Source organism: Ahaetulla prasina, chromosome 10, assembly GCF_028640845.1.
Source record: "Ahaetulla prasina isolate Xishuangbanna chromosome 10, ASM2864084v1, whole genome shotgun sequence".
NCBI classification, from domain to species: Eukaryota; Metazoa; Chordata; class Lepidosauria; order Squamata; family Colubridae; genus Ahaetulla; species Ahaetulla prasina.
The window spans coordinates 5,710,580-5,723,108 of NC_080548.1; positions in this window are offsets into that span (position 1 = coordinate 5,710,580).

Here is a 12,529-nt window from a genome sequence, read left to right on the forward strand (position 1 = left end):
GCATCTGTAATTTAGGCCACTTTTCACCGGGGCCTGCTTCTCAACCATGGCTGCATTCAAAGGTCCTTTTGAAACGCTCAACCATTCCTTGTCGCAACCAGGATAGCATCAAGGTTAAGCTGTTGAATGAGCACTGGGCACAGATCAAGTTTTCCAATTTAAGATGAAAATTCCTTGGGGGTATTTGGAGATCATCGGAACCCAACCAACATGATTGTTATGGTTGGGTAAAAGTGGGGGAGAGGACCCCTGACCCCTTGAATGTGAGGAACGGCATAAATTGAACAGAAAAATAAGCAGGCAGAGGAGCAGGAAGAAGAAATTTTCCAATCCTTTCTCCAAGATGAGTCTGCCTCCAGAGCCTCTCCATTATTTAATATTATTTATTATTTAAATTACTTAAATAATTATTTAATAATAAAGGTAGGATAATAAATTCAATAAAATTTTAATGGAGAAGTTGCTAAAGGAGTAGTGTACTGCAATGAACAGCATCTGCACACCCACTTCATAGAAATATGCATGAGCATGAGCACGCGCACATACACATACACACACACCAAACTGGCCAAAGTGTAAGGATTCCTCACGCTTTCTCCAAAACTCTCCTCTCCTTTGGAAGAAATCCCAAAGGCAAGTTCTGCTTCATTCAATTGAATGAGAACCAACAGCGGTTAAAAAAGAATTTCAGAGTTGACTTTGCTTCCAGCAGTGATTGTAAACTCAATTTGAGAATTAGTCTTTCTTTTCCACCTATCCCACCCACTCATTTCTCTGCTACAGGGAGTGCTTCCCCCAATCTCTAGATGTTTTTTTTTTAAATTTTTCTGTCTCAAATATAGGCTTAACTGTTACTGATATGAAACAAAAGGAAGGGATATTTATTTTTTTTCTCCCCCCCCACCCTCTGTCAGAGGTTTCCTAAACCAGCATTCCAGTTCTTAAGGGTTTGGGAAAAACATCACCCCCAGCATTATTTCTGAAGTTCTCCAATTGGCAGACACCTTAACTTGAGAATTTGATTTTGGTCTCTGTATGTTGTTGCCACAACGTTGTTCCCAATTTCTAGTAAGAAGAGAAGATTGGACTTTGGTGCTTTTTGGGTGTGATTGTTTTCTTGGAAGCATTTCATTACCATACTAGATAGCATCATCAGTGTGAGCACTGTTGGCTAATGAAACAGAATAACCAAGCTTGGAGAGTACCAAGGACTCCACTGCTACTTCCTTCCTTGGGGCGGGGGTTATTATTTTATTATTTTTATTATTTATTATTTTTATTTCTTTTTTATTTTGTATTTTTATGTCTTGTAAGCCATCTTGAGTCACCATGTGGGAGTAGGCAGCAATATAAATAAAGAAATAGATTTGGAGTTCCTTTGCAAAAAAAATAAGTACAATTAAAAATTATCTCTTACTCTATGATTACAAAAGAAAGCACGCTCTATTCAGTGTTTTTTTGCTGATCATCAAATCTACAAATGAGTGAATTGTTTCTGTTTTATGCAAAACAAAGTTTATATAGGATTTCTAGTTAGGCGTAAATGTAGATATTGTTTTTTCTCTAATCAAAGAGTTCATCTGTCCCTAGTCATTCTCCAATATTACACAAGGCTAATGAACACGTACACATGAGCCAAAGACAAGCAACAATCGAGTGTCATAAGAACCAGCAATGTCTATGCAATTGAGAACTAGGCCTCATTTAGAGAAATGGAACTTAAGATATGAAAAGGGGCACTGCATATAAAGTGGAAGATGTTTTAATCTTCAAAGTCATCATTTTTTTCTCTGCATGGTGCTTGGAGCAAGCAATGAGAAGATTCCATTAAGCTGGGAAGATTTCGTACTGTGGCTTTCCCTGCTATTATAGGACAGCTTTGGAACATCACACAGAAAAGCAGGCGCTTGGGTTTGTCCTCCAGAGTTTCCTCACAGTTTCCATCCTGGTTGTAACATGGGAGCAAGTTGCTGCAGATCAGCTTGTGATGCTTCCATTTTCATTTCCTTGAAGACAAGTTAAATGAATTAATCGAGTCACACAAATGAAGGCAAATTACTCAAAAGATAGCAAATTTCATAACCTCAAACTGAGAACAGATGAGCCGAATTAAAGGAAATTGGATTATGAGGAAGAAGCAGGGATATTATTTTGGGTTTTAAACATCCGAGTATGTCACAACTCATTAAGAAAAAAAGGCATCATAACCTCATGAGCTTAACTAGCATTATTTGAACCTAAATCTAAGGCTCGAAGAAAAGGATTTTGAAAAATTCATGGAGGATCAAGTTGTCAGTGGATATTAGTCATGAGAATTAAACAGCACCTCTATTTTCAAAGATCCTAAAAAATGTGAGGAAGCTGCCACCCTCATTCTTCCACTCCTTTTGGTTTTTCTTGAACACATTTAGCAAAGAAGAACTGATAACCTCCATGAATCATTGATTCCACTGTTAAAGGCTTCATTTCACCCACTTCAGATGCATCTCAGCTTCTTTGGCAGAGTTCATGCCTCAAGAGAAGGCTGAAGAAACTTTCTTGGAACTGGTTGGAGGAGACTGGAAGCTAAGAGAGATCCTGGTCTTGGTGCTTTCAACACAGGCTGGAGTGAGGATCTCACAGTGTGTGCTGAAGAGGGTCCTGGATTTTTGCCATAGGGTGCTATTCACCCAATATGCACCAGCCCTGGAGGTCCCTCAGGACACCAAGAAGATTTCAAGAGTTTTAGCCTCTCTGGTCCACAGTTCTACATACCACCTGAACCACAACCTCTCTGGGAGGATGGATGAATGGATAGTTGGATGGATGGATTGAATTTCTAGACCACTCTAGTCCAGCATGATTCTGGGGGGTTACAGTGAAAAGAAATGAATTGTTTAAAAAACAACCACCATCCAAGTGACAACATAGCATCCAACAACATTACCCCCAACTCAAAGTTGTCATCCCAAGTCCCTAACTCAAAGCTTCAGGAAACTCCGAGTTTGTAAAATTACATGAAGTCAGGCAAGCTGAAGGTTGCATTAATACTGCTGTCCCAAAGCACAGGTGCTGCAACAGAAGTAGTCCCCTTCTTGAATCCCACTAGTGATGGTGAACCTATGACACACATGTCAAAGATGGCATGCCATGATGTTTTGGGTGACACACCAGCATTCACCAACAACTATTTTTATAATTTTTGGAGGCTGTGCTCACACCTTGGGGAATGGTGTGAGGTGGCCATTTTGAATGGCAGTGGTTGCAATAGGCTGAAATTGAGGTCCTGGACTGTGCTTCAGGCCCAGCCTCAGGTCTGCTGCTGTGTGATGCTGTTCAGGGTGGACTAGATTGGGGTAGGTGGGTGAGAGAGAGAAGGGGGGGAGAGGGAGGGAGGGAGGGAGGGAGAGAGAGAGAGAGAGAGAGAGAGAGAGAGAGAGAGAGAGAGAGAGAGAGAGAATGGAATCCATTCATTAGCTTACATTGATTAGCTTAAATTGATACCATTCTTTCCACTCTGGTTCCAACAAAAACTTACAAGTAAATTCATCTTGTCCTTCTGCAACCCTTGGGAGCCCCATTTAAAACAGAAAAGGGCAGCTGAATACTGACTCCATGTGCCCAGAGTGAACTGCCGAGAGCAGGGAGCAATATGACCTGTGCTTGAAGCTGCTGATATGAGCCAACCATGTGTACAGCTGCTGGTCTTATTAAGGTGGCCTCTAAAGAGATAGAACTGTCTTCCATTGGCTTTCAGAGATGGACTTCAGATGCCCTTCTCTGCCTGCCTGTCAGGACCTTTGATGGAGAAACGTTCCCCCTCCATCTCCCTGGCGCAGGTCTGTAGAGTCACCCCTGGTTCAGCACCAAGGACAGCACATAAAGGTGACCAAAGAAGGAGACCAGCTGGAGCCAAATTGATTGTCGTTCTCAGAAATTGCATCCAAAATATTTGGTTCTCTGACAGATATTCCAGCTGCAAATAGCTGGCAGCAGGAAAAGCAAAGAAAAATGTTTTAAAAGCATTGAATGATTCATCACAGGAATGTCTTTTATGGAAGGTTTGACTTTGAAGCAAGGATGACTTTGAAGCTCAGGCCTTCTGCAGAGCAGGAAAAAAGGAGCCATTTTAAATTCATGAGTATAATTTCTGTTTAATTGCCATCTTCATGAAAATGAACGCCTAGCTTCATATCCAACAACCCATATGGAATTCTATTTCTTTCATTTGTTTGTGGCCACACAGAATCTTTTACAAAGGTTTAAATTTCTCAATGGAGGAAGACTTGGTTTGGCTTTTGCATTGTTCCTTGTGCTTTGTGAACAGCTTACTAGGCATTGCGGAGAAAAGAGACAGAAAATGAATTTTTTAAACAAGCTTCACCCCCATCAAAATGGAAATGTAATCAGTCAGTGCTCAAACTTTTAAATTAATGCTGTGCCAGATACCTAACCAGGATTATGAATAAACGAGCAAATCTCAGCCAGCAGAAGAGCATAAAAGTTTCTAGAAGTAGAAGGATGACATTCCCAAGTTCGTTGGAAGAGCTAGAATATTTTGGCTGGTTCATACATGTTAAATCTTAAACTTGGATTAATAAAACATGGCCACCAGAAAATGCAGGTTAGGTAGCAACCCCTTAATTATCTTAATTTGAGAAAGAGTCAGGCCATATTCACATTTAGGTACCCTAAAATAAGGCATCCCCTGATAATAAGCCCAATCGGGCTTTTGAGCACATGCGCTAAAAATAAGCCCCCCCCCCCGAAAATAAGACCTCCCTGAAAATATTTAAATGCATGTGCAGCTGGTCCCTGCCATTTCCTCTGGTAGGTTTAGGGAAACAGAGCTGGAAATCAGGTAAGAGGGCAAAAGGAGACCCATCTTGCTCTATGCACCCCAAAGTAATAAGACATCCTTGAAAATAAGGCCAATAACTTTTTTTGGGGTTCAAAAAATATAAGACAGGGTCTTTTTTTCGGGGAAACACAGTAGGAGACCATCAGGAAACATTAGCATTTAGGTGAGGCCAAGCAATTGAAGAACACCTAAGAAAAAAGGCAAATGTCAAAATACTTTTCTACTATTGCTCAGAAAATGTCAAAGATGTATCCATGAAGTTATCAAGACTTGAATGAGATGTTAGCTTTATTAGAATTCAGAGGAACTTAATTTGAAGGGAGGAAATCTATCAAATACTTGAGAATAAAAAATATAACCCCTGGAACAGATTGATAACTGTGTTTATTTATCTGATGATTATGCCAGTTTATGCCAGGCTCCAAAAACCAAAAATGACATATTGAGATCCTTCTAAGCCTTTATTTATTTCTCACTTATAGATAGAAAACTTGTTGTACCAGCACATAAAGAACATATTTTGGAAACTATTAGGGAGGAGCCGTCTTCACCCTCTTTCTTTAATGCAGACTGTGCTGTCTCTTACTTTCTGGAATGCATTCCCCTCTTCTTCTCGTAATCCAGACAACATTCATTACAGTTTTGAATGCAAATGTTTTTTAATTTGGTTTTTATTTTTCAAAAAAGCAAAACCTGCAAAGTCAACCAAAGACCACAAAGAATGGAAAGTTTTTCAGTTGCATGAGCATATTGTTGACATGGAACCCCACATCTTCAGATGATGACCCTCAGTGGCTTTCTGTAGATATTAAACAGTAGAAGAGAAAGTACCATGAAGCCATGGTTTTGGTATTATGAACAGAACCATCATTTAAATTACTTAATTTATTTCAATTTCAAGCAACACTAGATAGCTTACAATTAAACAATTAAAAAGAAAGCAACTGATATCAAGAAAACCAAATATAATTAATCAAAAAGAAGAACCAAATGGGCTCAACCATCATCCTAACCCCAGGCCTAGGAGAATCTCTGAGGGCAGGAGACATCAATGATAAGGCATGCTTCCTGGGTCCCACAAGATGCTACTGCTTAATTGACAGAAACCCAGAGTTTTCCCACTCTAGCTCATCTGATTGGAAGGGTAGAAATATATGGATACAGGCTGTCATTCAAGTAACCAGGCCTCATGCTATGAGGGGTTTTATAAGTGATCTCCCTGATTACATCTACTTGTCCCACCAGAGTGGGTAGACAGGTATATGGCGGATCCTATCTATTAAGGAAATACACCTGATGGGATCAGGGGTGGGTTTCAAAACCCATCGCTACCGGTTTGCTCGTGGGTGTGGGCACAGGCGCGCTTGTGTGTGCGATGCTTCTATGCATGCACAGAAGCTTTTGCACATGCGCAGAAGTGTCCGAGTGGGTAGACGGAGCCTCCTGCTGCTTCCGCTACCAATTCGCCTGAACCAAGGAGAACTGGTAGCAACTCAACACTGGATGGGATCTAGGCCCTAAAAGAAGAGCCTTCTCTTTAGTTGCTTCCTCCCTTTAGACTACCATTCCTGGTGGCATAGTGGTTAGAATGCAGTATTTCTGCTGACTGCTGGCTGCTTGCAATTTGGCAGTTTTAATCTCACCAGACTCAAAGTTGCCCCAGATTTTTAGGGGCAAGATGCGGATGCTATAAACCACTTAGAGAGGGCTGTAAAGCACTATGAAGTGGTATATAAGTCTAAGTGCTATTGCTATTGTTATTTTCTTGGAAATAAGGTTGGGCTCTTCCTTGTTATTTTTCTGGAATGCATTGAAGCCATGGTTCTGTCAATGGGCCTGGAGATGATTGAGAGGTCACAAAGTGGCTTGTATAATTGTGTCACTGACACAGGGATTTTAGGGGTTTTATATTATTGATTTTTAATCTGATTCCATAAAGAACTTGATCTAGACATGACATGTTGGAGTCCAATATTCATCACAGCATCCATGCAGATGGTCCTGAAGCCATCCCTCCCCAGCAGGGACTGGATCGCCTTCAATATGGACCCAGGTGGCTATTGGCAGATGCCATAAAGTTGGAGAAATAATGTTATTTTATCTTGTCACTGACAGAATTTCATCAAGAGTGAATTCACCAGCATTCCTAGCTATGAAATAGTTCAGGATTCCACCCAGAAATATTTTCTCAAATAAAGATTCATCACAGTGATCTAATCTTGTCTGAACTGGATACAAGCTCTTGATGCTTCATATACATTTGAATAGATTCATTCAGACTTAATTTGGATTCACACTTCAGTGCCCCCAACATTTTAGCCTTATGGCATTTTATACTTTCTTGTTTATTTTATTCTCACCCCCTTTGCAAATTGAGATATTTTCATACTCAAATCACGCACTCAGTATTTTATATAGTTCACATCTTACTTTGCTTCCCCACCCCAACAGAATTGGATTGCAAATTGCTTGTTTGCAATTATTGTTGAAGTGTCTTGTTTACTGAAACTAGTGTGGTTTTTTTAAAATATTTTTTTTATTTTTGCAAGTGTTTGAAAATGCAGTTCAACATTTCATATGCAAAGTTTACCTTGCAGTTCCATGTTAAATATAACCCAAATAAGATAAAGTATTTTTCAGACAGGCTGAAAATGACATACCAGAAAATGACATTTTCTCTCTCTTGAGTGATAAATAATGTTTGCTTGTTGCAGCTAAATTAAATGCAATTTGTCCGTGTAATTGCATTTTAATTGTAATGGGGCTGCAGTTGGTTTTAATTCAATTTGTGGCATACCTTCTTGGAAGACAGGTGAGATGCCCTGGGAGAGCTTTCACCATATGTCACATGTCTATAATCAGGGACAAATGTCTGGTTATGAGTCCTAGCTTCCCATACTTCTGGGGTGACCGTAGTCTTAAAGACTAGAGGTCAACGTAATAGGTAATTTATTAATTGATCAGTCTTATGGCCATATACAAAAAATTTAAAAATAAAATAGAGGATCTAATTACAGGGTAAAAGAGATAAAAGAATATACAGTACTAAAATACATATGTGCTACATACAGAGACTCAACAGTCAGATAAATACACGTCTTTATAGGATATCCTGATTTCTTTTATGTACAGGTAATACTCAACCTACAATCACAACTGAGCCTGAAAAATTCTGTCGTTAAGTGAGACATTTGTTCAGTGAATTTTGCCCCATTTTATGACCTTTCTTACCACAGTTGTTAAGTGAATTACTGCAGCTGTTAAGTGAATGACGTAGTTGTTGAATGACACTGACTTTCCCATTGACTTTGCTGATTAGAAGGTTGCAAAAGGTGATCACATGACTTTGTAACCATCATAAATATGAGTCAGTTCCCAAGTGTCTGAATTTTGATCACATGACCATGAAAATATTGCAATAGTTGTAAGTGTGAAAAAAGGTCATAAGTTGCTTTTTTCAGTGCCATTGTAACTTTTATTGGGCACTAAATGAACTGTTGTATTAAGATGCTGAGCTTGTTGATCAAAAGGTCAGCAGTTCAGCGGTTCAAATCCCTAGTGCTATGTAACAGGGTGAGTTCCCATTACTTGTGCCAGCTTCTGCCAACCTAACAGTTCAAAAGCATGTAAAAAATGCAACTAGAAAAATAGGGACCACCTGTTCTGTTTCCCCCTCCCAATACTCCCAACAAAAAAGTCAGTCAAAGGCCTACTTCAAGTTTATTTAGATTTGGCTGGATTCCTTCTGGCACAGAGATGTTCTGGCCACGTCTCCCCACGTGCCTGCCAAGTCTCTGGAGATAACTAGGAAGTTATAGATAAGGCAAGAGTCACTCACGAACATATTCTTCCCTCCATTGAAACAGTTTGTCTGCCCAAATTCACTGCTTTGTCCAACACAAAACCCAAGAAGCTCCGCCTACTGCTTATATCCCCTGTGGGTGTTGCTCCATGACTCATCATTCCCTGAGCCTGACCCAAATCTTCCTCTGCTGTGCGCGCCGGTCACATCTGTGCAGTCTCGCATCAAGCGAAGATTGTTCTTGGGGCATTGCCAAATCAGAAGGCCAGGGGCAATCAGGCCTTGCCAACCCCTCCTCCTCCTCCTGGGTTGCTGCCAGGGAGGGAGAGGGCCCAGGGCCTTGCCAGCTCCTCCTCCTCACTCTCTGAATCCTCCTCCTCCAGGATTCCGAGTCCGGGAACCTGGGTCACAACACCACTTTTGGTGGGAAGGTAACATTCCATGCGCCTTTGCTGTTGAGTCATGGCCACATGACCACGGAGACGTCTTTGGACAGCACTGGCTCTTCGGCTTTGAAATGGAGATGAGCACCGCCCCTTAGAGTCGGAAACGACTAGCACTTATGTCTGAGGGTAACCTGTTCTGTTTCCCTCCCCCAATGCTCCCAGCAAAGAGTCAGTCAGAGGCCTCCTTTTCTCCTTTTATTTACATAGATACATGTCCTGGCCACGTCTACCCACGGGCCTGCCAAGTTTCTGGAGATAACGAGGAAATTATAGATAAGGCCAGAATTACTCACGAATATATTCTTCCCTCCATTGATAGTTTGCCCGCCCAAATTCATTGCTTTGTCCAAGACAAAAAACCAGGAAGTCCCGCCTCCTATTTATAGTCTCCGCAGATGTCACTGCATGACAATCATGACTTGGCTTCCTCCCAACGCTGTTTCTGCTGCGCGCGTCGGTCACGCCTCCGCAGCCTTGCATCACTCCAAAACTGTTCTTGGGGCGTTGCCAAATCAGAAGAAGGCTCCAGAGAATCAGGCCTTGCCGGCCCCTCCTCCTCCCTTTGAGTGGGTGCCAGGGAGGGAGAGGGCTCAAGAGAAGCAGGGCTTGCCAGGTCTTCTCCCTCACTTTCTGAATCATCCGAGTCCAGGAGTCTGGGTCCAGGAACCTGGGTCACAACATAACCTTTACCTTTACCTTTAAGTCAAGGACTACCTGTAACATGTTTTTAGATTAACTGCCTTACCTATAAATTTAGCAGTTCTGCTCACGATGTACAGATTCAAGCCCAAAGTGAAATAAGACAATTTGAGGTTCAGATCCCCATGAGCTGTTCTTTCAAGTAGGGATGTTAAGTATTTCAGCCTAACAGAGACATATAGTTGACAATCAAAGAACACATGAGCAATGTGTTCAATGGCTGGATCCTCTCACGATATGCCAAGTGGTGACCGTGCCCATATTTAGCCACAGAATCCAACAACTCAGATTTTGCTCTAGAACGGGCCCATCTTATTGTGATCACTATTTGCAATCTTCCCAGTCAGCTTCCAACAAAATCAGTTCCTTGACAGCCATTTTTCAAATTGGAAATAGACATCAATATCTGAAGCTGGCATAAACTCCTACATACATGCCTATACAGATAGGCACATAAACCCATAAGAAATCTGGCTGATTGCTACACTATAGTCAAAGTTTTCCATTGATCTCTCCTTGAATAGAGGTTGGTAGTACAGACACTTTATTTGCTGAATTTGTTTCCCAGAAGAACTTCAAGAGTCTGGGTCCAGGAACCTGGGTCACAACACTATCCTCACCGCAGGGCCCTTCCCCGGGCTGACGATCGATGCGGTCGGGCTGGGTTCTGCTCATGGAAGGCCTGCACCAGGTCAGGGCATGAACGCCGGAGGCATCTACCCAGGAGAAATCAGTCCCGTATCCCTTCCACGCGATCAAATATTGGAAACGACCTTCAGCCAGCGGGAGTCTCAGACGCTGTGGACTTCAGATTCCTCCGACCCGTCCTCGGCGACAGTGACGGTGCTGTTGGGCACCAAGGGGACTCGGTGTGGCCTCAGGAACCAGAAGGGACCGTGAAAACGGGTGGATCCGCATGGATCGTGGCAGGGTCAGTCGGTAGGCTACCGGGTTGATGACTGCCTCGACAGGAACGGGCCGATGAATCGGTGGTCCAACTTCTTTACCGGGCGGTCGGACGGGAGGTGTTTGGTGGAGAGCCACACCGGTCTCCAACTGCCAGCGGGGCGTTGCCCGTCGGGAGCGGTCAGCGGACCGTTGTAGTCCTCCTTGCCCGATTCAGCTGCTGACGTACCAACTGTTGGACCGCATGCAATTCCGTCAGGAAGGTCTGCGTTTGAGAACAGGAGAGTCCGTGGTGCCAGAGGAAGAGCGGATGGTACCCCACATTGGCAAAGAACGGGTCATCTGAGTAGAGGTGTGCTGAGAGTTGTTAAAAGCAAACTCCGCCAGGGACAGGTAGTCGCCCAGTTGTCCTGTTGCTGGTTGATGAAGCAACGGAGATACTGTTCCAGTATACCGATGACCTTCTCTGTACCCCGCCGGTCTCCGGATGGTGCGATGACGACAGACACACCTGCACCTCCAACGCGCCATCAGGCTCTTCCAGAAGCGGGCTGTGAACTGAACTCACGGTCCGAAACCACCCTGTCCGGTAGACCATGGAGGCGGAAGATGTGCTGCAGAAAGAGACGGGCCATTTTTGCGGCTGTGGGCAGTCCGCGGCATGGGATGAAGTGTGCCATCTTGGTGAGCATGTCCACCACCACCAGCACCGTGGTGAACCCAGAGGACGGCGGCAGGTCTGTCAGGAAGTCCATAGAGATCGCCCCCCAGGGTCTGTCGGGTATCGGTAAGGGCTGGAGGAGCCCGGGAGGTGCCCCCATGGCGGTCTTGGCTTGCCGGCACGGTACGCAGGATGTCACGTAGGCATATACATCATGCCGCACTCGGGGCCACCAAAAGGTCCGTGTCACCAGGTGGAGGGTCTTGAAGAACCCAAAATGTCCTGCTGCAGGGTTGTCGTGGCACTGGGTCATGACGAGGGCTCGGAGTGGTCCTGTGGGCACATATAATCGCCCCCGAAACTTGAGTAAGTCCTCCTCCAAGGTCCAAGGAGACGCGGGGCCCACCTCCGCTCTCCTTTGCTGCAACCAGGCGTCCTGGCGCTGCGTCTCGCACCTGGGCCCGCAAGTCCACTGGTTCCGTGCTGCGGCCAAGGCTTCTGCCGCAGCACTGTCCGTGGAGGAAGGGGGTCCTTGGCGCAGAGGTACTCTGGCTTGGGACAGGGCATCCGCCCTCCGGTTGTGACCGCTGGGAATGTAGGTCACGCGGAAGTTGAACCGGCAAAACAACGACCACCGGATCTGCCGCTGGTTCAACTTCCGAGCTGTGGTGAGGTGCTCGAGATTCCGATGGTCCGCTCGACCTCCACCTGATGTCGGGCCCTCCAGATGGTGTCGCCAAGCCTCGAATGCAGCCTTGATAGCCAGCAACTCTTTTCCCAGATAGTGTAGTTGCGCTCGGAAGGATTGAGTTTCCGGAGTAGTAAGCGCAGGAAAAAGTGTGCCGCCATTCGTCGGAGCCTGTAGCAGCACCGCTCCCAGAGCCACATTGGACGCGTCCGTTTCCACCACAAAAGGCCGGAGCGGGTCGGGATGCCTCAGGACGGGTTCCGTGATGAAGGCTTTCTTGAGGGCTGTGAATGCTTCTTGCTGCGGGGGACCCCACCGGAATGCAACCTTCTTCCTGAGGAGCTGGGTAAGTGGAGCTGTCAGTGTGGCAAGCCCGGATGAAGGTCCGTAGTAGTTGGCGAAGCCCAGCAGGCGCTGAACATCCTTCACCCGACGAGGGGCTTCCCAGCTACACAAAGCTTCTACTTTACATGGGTCCATGGCTATG